The 10,854-nt window shown below is 45.0% G+C and overlaps 1 protein-coding gene across 1 annotated transcript in view; it reads right to left on the bottom strand.

Annotated features, from left to right (window-relative positions):
* LOC112068437 (syndetin-like) overlaps window positions 1-6,539 on the bottom strand; it is a 54,750-nt gene extending 48,211 nt beyond the window's left edge. The window contains exons 1-2 of the mRNA XM_070438155.1: window positions 6,471-6,539; window positions 4,722-4,820 (exon numbers count right to left, since the gene is read on the bottom strand). The gene's annotated coding sequence lies outside the window, so the exon portion shown is untranslated. The remainder of the gene's footprint in view (window positions 1-4,721; window positions 4,821-6,470) is intronic.
* Between the last annotated feature and the right edge of the window lie 4,315 nt (window positions 6,540-10,854).

A 10,854-nucleotide genomic window follows, 5' to 3' on the forward strand; every position in this document is an offset into this window, starting at 1 on the left:
AATTATTTGCGATGGATATAAAGCGCGCCGCACGACATCAACGTTAACAGTTGTGAAAAAAAATCTCTGATTACAGAAATTGCAGTTGATATGCAGCCATTGCCAATGGCCTACTTGAGTTACGAGGTCATTTCTAAATGAAGTGCTGCAAGAGCCATTTGAGCTGTGACTTGCGCTACTAATAACAGGTCTTTCAAATCAAATTTGTCACATGCGCCAAATACAACAGGTGTAGTAGACCTTACAGTGAAATGCTTACTTAGAAGCCCTTAACCAACAATGCAGTTAAGAAAATACCCCCCAAAAATTTGAAATAAGAATAACAAATAATTAAAGAGCAGCAGTAAATAACAATAGCGAGGCAAAATACATGGGGTACCGGTACAGAGTCAATGTGAGGGTGCAACGGTGTTGAGGTAATTGAGGTAATATGTACATACTACCGCTTGCTGTGCGTTAGCAGAGAGAACAGATTTTGATGAAATTCGAGCAAGGGTTGCCTTCCAGTGAGACATCATAGATTGTCACATTCTCTGTTTCACATTGAAACATGGCTCTCTCGAGATAAGTTGTCGTGATCGGTTCAGCCACCGGGCTTCTCCATGCATCGCACCGACAGAGATAAACACCTCTCTGGGAAGAGGAAGGGAGGAGGTGTATGCTTCATGATTAACGACTTATGGTGTAATCATAACAACATACAGGAACTCAAGTCCTTCTGCTCACCCAACCTAGAATTCCTTACAATCAAATGCCGGCCATTTTACCTACCAAGAGAATTCTCGTCAGTTATAGTCACAGCTGTGTACATTCACCCTCAAGCAGACGCCAAGACGGCCACCAAGGAACGTCACTGGACTATATGCAAACTGGAAACCATATATCCTGAGGCTGCATTTATTGTAGCTGGGGATTTTAACAAAGCAAATTTGAGAACAAGGCTACCTAAATTCTATCAGCATATTGATTGCGCTATGCGCAATACCCTTGACCACTGCTACTCTAACTTCCGCGATGCATACAAAGCCCTCCCCCGCCCTCCCTTCAGCAAATCCGACCACGACGCCATCTTGCTCCTACCGTGTTATAGGCAGAAACTCAAACAGGATGTAACAGTGACGACAACTATTCAATGCTGGTCCGACCAATCGGAAGCCACGCTTCAAGATTGTTTTGATCACGCGGACTGGAATATGTTCCGGTCAGCCTCAGAGAATAACATTGACCTATACGCTGACTCTGTGAGTGAATTTATAAGGAAGTGCATTGGAGATGTTGTACCCACTGTGACTATTAAAACCTACCCTAACCAGAAACCGTGGATGGATGGCGGCATTCGCGCAAAAATGAAAGTGCGATCCAACGGAATTAACCATGGAAAGAGGTCTGGGAATATGACATCCTGTCGGGCTGTATCACAGCCTGGTACGGCAACTGCACCGCCCTCAACCCCAAGGCTCTCCAGAGGGTAGTGTGGTCTGCACAACGCATCACCTGGGGCAAACTACCTGCCCTCCATGACACATACAGCACCAAATGTCACAGGAAGGCCACCTGAGCCACTGCCTGTTCACACCGCTACCATCCAGAAGACGAGGTCAGCACAGGTGCATCAAAGCTGGGACCAAGAGACTGAAAAACAGCTTCTATCTCAAGGCTATCAGACTGCTAAACAGCAATTACTAACTCAGAGAGGCTGCTGCCTACATTGAGACCCAATAACTGGCCACTTTAATAAATTGATCACTAGTCACTTTATACAATGCCACTCTAAATAATGGCACTTTAATAATGTTTATATATCTTTCATTACTCATATAACATGTATATACTGTATTTTATACCATCTACTCCATCTTGCCTATGCCGCTCGGCCATCGCTCATCCATATACTTACATGTACATATTCTCATTCACCCCTTTAGATTTGTGTGCATTAGGTAGTTGTTGGGGAATTGTTAGATTACTTGTTAGATATTACTGCACAGTCAAACTAGAAGCACAAGCATTTCACTACACTCGCATTAACATCTGCTAACCATGTGTATGTGACAAATATAATTTGATTTGTAGTGCACTACTCTTGAGCAGAGCCCTATACTTTAGACCAGGGCCTGAAGGTCAGCAATGTGCTGTCTACATAGATACAGTGAACATTGTGAGTGTAGTGTGTGTGTGTCATGCGCCCCAACAAAGAGTGAAAAGGCCCTGAGCCAGTCAACAATGGGTATTTGAGTTTGAGAGCAGGCACTACACTCACTACTACATTGCTGGCTTTTATCATTGTGGAGAACACAACCATTGTGACTGTGGATAGCCTACTGCCAAAAAGCTCCTGATGACGCAGTCTCTGGAGCCAAGGGCCACTCTCGTCTCATAGCTGATGATGTCAATCAAACAGATACGCTAATCGTCACGTCAGCATGTTTTTGTTTCCTACACGAGTAGCTCCGTCAATAGGAGAAATATACAGGTCATGTTATGGGCATAAGAGTTATTTACCTGTTTGTCTACCAGGTAAACTAACGACTTGTTACAAGACAATCTCTATAGCTGTGTTAAAATACTTATTCTAACTATACTATTTGTGACGTAAATTGAGTATGTAGTATGCTTATTGGTCATAATATGGATATAGTTAGTATGCAGAAAGTTCCCGGATGTCGTACTACATTCGTCAAAATACGAAGTATACAAGCAGTGGACACTATTTCTGTGCTTTTAAGGCCCATAATGCATATATTCCAAAAATGGGCGTGGCTTCACAACATTTTCAGATTTGAAGAAAATGGGCGGAAAATATGCAGCCGGAGTCTGACGAACGTGGATACAAAATGTTAGTACAATTAATTGTACTAACTAATTATGACAAATTTAATGTTGAGCAATGTAATAAAAAAGTTATGACTTTTCAAATAATGTATGTTACACGTTATGTTGGCTGACAATATATTAGCTACGTTATCCGGTTATTACAAACCACATAGCATATCATTACAGCAGTTGCTTGTATGTACCGGTATGTTAGCTAGCTACCTAACATTAGTTGGCTACTAATACATCGAAATTACCAGTATATTAACTAGCTATATTTTATCTAACTACCCAACGTTTAATGACTTGATAATTTATGTCATTCTTAGCTTAGCTAAGTGGTTGAATCGTTGTGCGTTCTCAGTGGACATTGTTAATGAAGTTGTAAGATGTCTAAACTAGTCATTTGTTATGCTAACAAGCTAGCAAGAAGTTGCATAGCAACAGCATCAACTTCTGGTAGACAGGCGACGCGCTAGTACACTCAACTGAAAGGATACCGTTTGTTTACAGTATACTAAAATTAACTAATAGTACATACTCATCAAGTATGTAGTATACAGTATGTTAGTGAGGGTATTCGAACAAAGCTTATGTCTTCTCTAACACCTATCATTTACTACTACACTAAAAGTGCACTGTGCTGAAAAGTTGATAGACATTTACATGACATTTTAGTCATTTAGCAGACGCTCTTACCCAGAGCAACTTGCAGGAGCAATTAGGGTTAAGTGTCTTTCTCAAGGGAACATCAACAGATTGTTCACCTAGTCGGCTCGGGGATTCAGACCAGCGACCTTTAGGTTACTGGCCCAACACTCAACCACTAGGCTACCTGCCTAGACATATAGATTTGTTCGACAAACCGGATACTTTGCCAGAGTTTGTCAGGCAGGAATATTCAGAGAGATCTGCAGTGCTTGTCTTCACTCACACAGACACACATCTCTGTGAGTAAAAGTTATGAATTTGCCTGGAAGGAAGCGTTGGAAGCTTTTCTGGTGATGTCTGGCTCATTTTCGCGGTGAAGTGGGGTGTGAGTGTGTGTGCGAGAAACTGACAGTTGATAACAGCTGACTCATCTCAGCCCTCACACACCATCCATTTCAGTACAGAGTTTACACTGACACACACGTGTAAAAAAAATACAGACACCCATATAACACACCAACCCACTCTTTAATGAAAGTTCACACACACGAGCGCACGCACACAACACAGAAAAACAAGCATCCACAAAAAAACACAGATACCCAAAGCGCGCTCTCTCTCACTCTCCAGCGACAGATGGACACTGAGGCTGACAGACATCATTTGACACCACAATACACTGCCACATCTCCCGGGTTGTTTTTTGGTGGCAGCTCTTACTCCTGACAGTCCCCTGAACAAAGCAATACAATCAATCTTTGTGATGGTGACAGCTTGTCGCAAACTGTCTACGTGATTGTGTGCTTCCGTCATCCCAAAATCAATCCCATGGAAATGGGGGATGTTTCCCCATCTCGCTCGAGCGTGTGTGTGGTGAAATCTTTTCCAGTGTCTGTGATTTGCTGGTAGTATTGGGGGGAGAAGACGGTGTAAAAAGACACAAGACCGGTATGAATCATCACCTCTGATCAACACTGGGGGGAGAGAGAAGGAGATAGATGGAGGGAGAAGAAGGGAGCACAACAGAGGGAAGGGGGAGGAAAGGGGGATACCAAAACGGGCGTCAACCCAGGAATGAATCATCTCACCACATCAGAGGGAGAGACGTAAGGTCAGACAGGTAGGTAGAGAGAAAGACAGAGAAAGAGAGATCAAGAACAATACAGAAGGAAGAGGGAGAAAAGGGGGGGAATGGATGACAAAAGGATCAGTAAGGAAGCCGACAGAGCAGAGATCTGTTGCTAGAGGTCTCTCACCTGGGTCTTTTCCAGGAGGGTGTACGCCAGCTGAACTCTGGTGTAGTGGGAGACGTCAAAGTGCTTGCAGGTTTTAGACAAGGCCACATCCAGCTGCTCCTGTTGGGTGGGTAGAGGGGAAGGAGGGGATGGAGGAGGGATACGGTCATGAATCAACTCCTAGGGCCAAGAGAATTAGCAACAGCTGCCATAATGGAGGGCTGAGGCTGCTGTCTTTAAAGTCTGAGTGCCAAATGGCACACTATTCACTATATAGAGCAAGGGAGAGCCAGGTTGCTGGAGGGGACAAGAGATACACACTCAGCCTCCCCAAGGTCAAAGGAGCACCACCATTAACATTAAACAGAGCTGCTGCGTGAGAGAAATACAGTGGCAGGGGGCCTCCCGAGTGGCGCAGTGGTCTAAGGCACTGCATCGAGATTCTGGGTTTGAGTCCAGGCTCTGTCGCAACCAGGAGACCCATGGAGCGGTGCACAAATGGCCCAGCGCCGTCCGGGTTAGGGGAAGGTTTGGCCGGCAGGGATGTACTTGTCCTATCGTGCACTAGCGACTCCTGTGGCGGGCCCGGGCGCAGCGCACGCTGACACGGTCGGCAGGTGTACGGTGTTTCCTCCGACACATTGGTGCGGCTGGTTTCCGGACTAAGTGGGCATTGTGTCAAGAAGCAGTGCGGCTTGGTTGGGTTGTGTTTCAGAGGACGCACGGCTCTCGACCTTCGCCTCTCCCGAGTCCGTACGGGAGTTGCAGCGGTGAGACAATTGGATACCACGAAATTGGGGAGAAAAACATGTTTTTCTTTTCTTTTTTTAAACAGGGTGGCAGGGAGGGCGTCGAATTAGACAACATTTTGTTTACAGCAAAAGATGCAGTTAATGTAGTTCTGGCTAAGAATGGAAAGCATAGAAATTGTGCGTCGAAGTTATATCACACTATGGCAGTTTTATTTCAGAAAGCAAAGTACAGTACATTCTACAAATGTTATGAATTTTATATGAAAATACTGTATTTTTTCCCCTACCAAATACTTTCATTATGAATATGTATGCACATGAACATACAAATTGCTGCATTCAGATTTCAGCATTGCATTTCCATAGACACCTGCACTTTTTGGTAGAGAAAGCAGGATTAAAGAGCATGATGAGAAAACGTGTTGCAGATTCACTGAAGCTAGCAGGAAGGGCTTCACGCCAGACTGGCCACCTCCCAATTACATCTCTCCAACAGTACCCACCATCCACCATTCGACCAGCAGAGCCACACAGCGGATCAGTTTAGAGACCAACACACAGCTTTCTGTGGTGGTGGTGTCACACATTCACATGGCATCCAGGTAATGAACCTCCCCAAATGTGGATGTGGGAATGGCTTTTTAAATATGTTAATATGTAGCAGGAAAAACAGAAAACTGTCAATGTCAAGACAAAACACTGTCTCTCTTTTAACTGTAGGCTTTTAAACAATTACAAGGAAGGTGATGTTCATATTTAATATGTTTGATACTAAACAACCTTTGAAATGTATGATAAATCGCAGTGTTCTTAACCAATAGAAATAGTTAGTAAACCTATGTGCAGCTAACAAGCACCGGAGACCATGGTTCAATCCCCGTCTGTAGCCATGCTCCTGTGTCTCCATATCTCTATATCCCCATCTGGTTCTCAACGGTCTTAATAAAAGCATAACACTAAAAGGTAGAGTGGATTTCCAAGAAAAAGAAGAAACAAGGGGAAAAAAGCTCCTCCGTACCTCTATTTGCTCCAGCGTGTCTTGTAGCTTGGAATTCAACTCACTGTGAAGGAAAGGACATTGTTAGGTCAGTTCCCTGCTGATCACCTAGACACGAGACAAGGCTTCACTTGGCCTCCACTTTCCCAACAATGCAGTTAAAAGTATGAAAATTAACAAATAGACAAAAATAAAATAGTAACACAATAAAACAGCAAGGCTATATACAAGGACTACCGGTAGGACTGCCAGTACCGAGTCAGTGTATTGGGGTGATTGATTGAGGTATGTACAAGTACATTTGAAGTCGGAAGTTTACATACACTTAGGTTGGAGTCATTAAAACTTGTTTTCAACCACTCCACAAATTTTGTGTTAACAAACTATAGTTTTGGCAAGTCGGTGAGGACATCTACTTTGTACATGACACAAGTACATTTCTAACAATTGTTTACAGTGTCACGTTCCTGACCTGTTTTCTGTTAGTTTTGTATGTGTTAGTTGGTCAGGACGTGAGTTTGGGTGGGCAGTCTATGTTTTCTGTTTCTATGTTGGTTAATGGGTACCTAATATGGTTCTCAATTAGAGGCAGGTGGTTTTCATCTCCTCTGATTGAGAATCATATTAAGGTAGGTGGTGTCACATTGTTTGTTTGTGGGTGGTTGTCTCCTGTGTCAGTGTCTGTCTATGTTGCACCATACGGGACYGTTTCGGTTTGTTTGTACGTTCTTCGTTTTATGTAGTCATTTCCCTGTTCGTGCGTTCTTCGTGTTTCATGWAAGTTCTTACGTCCAGGTCTGTCTACATTCGTTTTGTTATTTTGTTAGTTTATAGTGAAGTTCGTGTTTTTCGTCTTTTCTTTAAATAAATCATGTCAACTCAAGAAGCTGCATTTTGGTTCAATCCCTGCTCCTCCTCTTCGGATGAAGAGGAGGAGGAAAGCCGTTACATACAGACAGATTATTTCACTTATAATTCACTGTATCACAATTCCAGTGGGTCAGAAGTTGAATTACACGAAGTTGACTGTGCCTTTAAACTGTGCCTTTAAACAGAAAAATCCAGAAAATGATGTCATTGCTTTAGAAGCTTCTGATAGGCTAATTGACATCATTTGAGTCAATTGGAGGTGTACCTGTGGATGTATTTCAAGGCCTACCTTCAAACTCAGTGCCTCTTTGCTTGACATCATGGTTAAATCAAAAGAAATCCAAGACCAAGACCTCAAAAAAAATTGCAGACCTCCACAAGTCTGGTTCATCATTGGGAGCAATTTCCAAATGCCTGAAGGTACCACATTCAATAGTACGCAAGTATAAACACCATGGGACCACGCAGCCGTCATACCGCTAAGGAAGAAGACGCGTTCGGTCTCCTAGAGATGAACGTACTTTGGTGCGAAAAGTGCAAATCAATCCCAGAACAACAGCAAAGGACMTTGTGAAGATGCTGGAGGAAACAGGTACAAAGTGTCTATATCCACAGTAAAGCGAATCCTATATCGACATAACCTGAAAGGCCGCTCAGCAAGGAAGCTCCAAAACCGCCATAAAAAAAGCCAGACTACGGTTTGCAACTGCACATGGGGACAAAGATCATACTTTTTGGAGAAATGTCCTCTGGTCTGATGAAACAAAAATAGAACTGTTTGGCCATAATGACCATCATTATGTTCGGAGGAAAAAGGGGGAGGCTGCAGCAAAGCCGAAGAACACCATCCCAATCGTGAAGCACGGGGGTGGCAGCATCATGTTGTGGGGGTGCTTTGCTGCAGGGGGGACTGGTGCACATCACAAAATAGATGGCATCATGAGGCAGGAAATTTATGTGGATATATTGAAGCAACATCTCAAGACATCAGTCAGCAAGTAAAAGCTTGGTCGCAAATGGGTCTTTCAAATGGACAATGACCCCAAGCATACTTCCAAAGTTGTGGCAAAATGGCTTAAGGACAACAAAGTCAAGGTGTTGGAGTGGCCATCACAAAGCCACAGTGGCCATCACAAAGCCTGACCTCAGTCCCATAGAAAATTTGTGGGCAGAACTGAAAAGGCGTGTGCAAGCAAGGAGGCCTGCAAACCTGACTCAGTTACACCAGCTCTGTCAGGAGGAATGGGCCAAAATTCACCCAACGTATTATGGGAAGCTTGTGGAAGGCTACCTGAAACGTTTGACCCAAGTTAAACAATTTAAAGGCAATGCTACCAAATACTAATTGAGTGTATGTAAACTTCTGACCCACAAGGAATGTGATGAAAAAAATAAACCTGAAATAAATCATTCACTTTAATATTATTCTGACATTTCACATTCTTAAAATATAATGGTGATCCTAACTGACCTAAACAGGGAATTTTTACTTGGATTAAATGTCAGAAATTGTGAAAAACTGAGTTTAAATGTATTTGGCTAAGGTGTATGTAAACCTCCGACTTCGACTGTAGGTAGGGGGTGAAAAGCAGAAAGTCAGGGTAGCCATTTTATTAACTGTTCAGCTGTCTTATGGCTTTGCGGTAGAAGCTGTTCGGGAACCTTTTGGTCCCAGACTTGGCGCTCCGTGTGGATGAAGGGGAGGAGACGGGTTAAAAAAGGATTTTCAAGCCTTGAGACACGGATTGTGTAGGTGTGCAAGACAAAATATTGAAGTGCCTTGGAACAGGGTATGGTAGTAGGTGGCAGGCACACTGGTTTGTGTCAAGAACTGCAATGCTGCTGTTTATTTCACACTCAACAGTTTCCCGTGTGTATCAATAATGGTCCACCGAGATTCTGGGTTCGAGTCCAGGCTCTGTCGCAGCCGGCCACGATCGGGAGACCCATGGGGCGGCGCACAGCATCGTCCGGGTTAGAGGAGGGTTTGGCCGGCGGGGATGTCCTTGTCCCATCGCACACTAGCAACTCCTGTGGCAGGCCAGGCACAGTGCACGCTGACAAGGTCGCCAGGTGTACAGTGTTTTCTCCGACACATTGGTGCGGCTGGCTTCCGGGTTAAGTGGGCATTGTGTCAAGAAGCAGTGCGGCTTGGTTGTGTTTCGTAGGACGCACGGCTCTCGACCTTCGCCTCTCCCGAGTCCGTACGGGAGTTGCAGCGATGACACAAGACTAACTACAAATTTGATACCACAAAATTGGGGAGAAAAATTTGTAACATTTGTAATAAAATGGTCCACCACCCAAATGACATCCAGCCAAATTGACAACTGTGGGAAGAATTGGAGTCAACATGGGCCAGCATCCATGTAGAATGCTTTCGACACCTTGTAGTCCATGCCCCGACGAATTGAGGCTGTTCTGAGGGCAATGGGGAGGGTCAAAAACAGAACACGTCAGATGATTACAATGAGGACACGGTGTCCATAGGGAATATTTTTGCCGTTTGTTGCCGAATCTTAAGGAATCGCTGCTAAAGCACTTCAGCCACGGTAGTGTCAGAGACATGGCAGGCAGAGACTTCAGCTATGGTAGTGTCAGAGACATGGCAGGCAGAGACTTCAGCTATGGTAGTGTCAGAGACATGGCAGGCAGAGACATGGCAGGCAGAGACTTCAGCTATGGTAGTGGCAGAGACAGGGCAGGCAGAGACCTCAGCCATGGTAGTGACAGCAGACCTCAGCCCAATGGTAGTGTCAGAGACATGGCAGGCAGAGACTTCAGCTATGGTAGTGACAGAGACAGGCAGGCAGAGACTTCAGCTATGGTAGTGGCAGAGACATGGCAGGCAGAGACCTCAGCTATGGTAGTGTCAGAGACAGGGCAGGCAGAGACCTCAGCATGTAGTGTCAGAGACATGGCAGGCAGAGACTCACCATGGTAGTGTCAGAGACATGGCAGGCAGAGACTTCAGCATGGTAGTGTCAGAGACATGGCAGGCAGAGACCTCAGCCATGGTAGTGTCAGAGCATGGCAGGCAGAGACTTCAGCATGGTAGTGTCAGAGACGGCAGGCAGAGACCTCAGCCATGGTAGTGTCAGAGACATGGCAGGCAGAGACTCAGCTATGGTAGTGTCAGAGACATGGCAGGCAGAAGCCTCAGCCATGGTAGTGCAGAGACATGGCAGGCAGAGACTTCAGCTATGGTAGTGTCAGAGACAGGGCAGGCAGAGACCTCAGCCATGTAGTGGCAGAGACATGGCAGGCAGAGACTTCAGCTATGGTAGTGCAGAGACATGCAGCAGAGACTCAGCATGGTAGTGTCAGAACAGGCAGGCAGAGACTTCAGCATGTAGTGTCAGAGACAGGCAGCAGAGACCTCAGCCATGGTAGTGTCAGAGACATGGCAGGCAGAGACTTCAGCCATGGTAGTGTCAGAGACTGCAGGCAGACAGGCAGGCAGAGACTTCAGCTATGGTAGTGTCAGAGACATGGCAGGCAGAGACCTCAGCCATGGTAGTGTCAGAGACATGGC

This window comes from Salvelinus sp. IW2-2015, unplaced genomic scaffold (genome assembly GCF_002910315.2).
Source record: "Salvelinus sp. IW2-2015 unplaced genomic scaffold, ASM291031v2 Un_scaffold515, whole genome shotgun sequence".
In the NCBI taxonomy this organism is placed as follows: Eukaryota; Metazoa; Chordata; class Actinopteri; order Salmoniformes; family Salmonidae; genus Salvelinus; species Salvelinus sp. IW2-2015.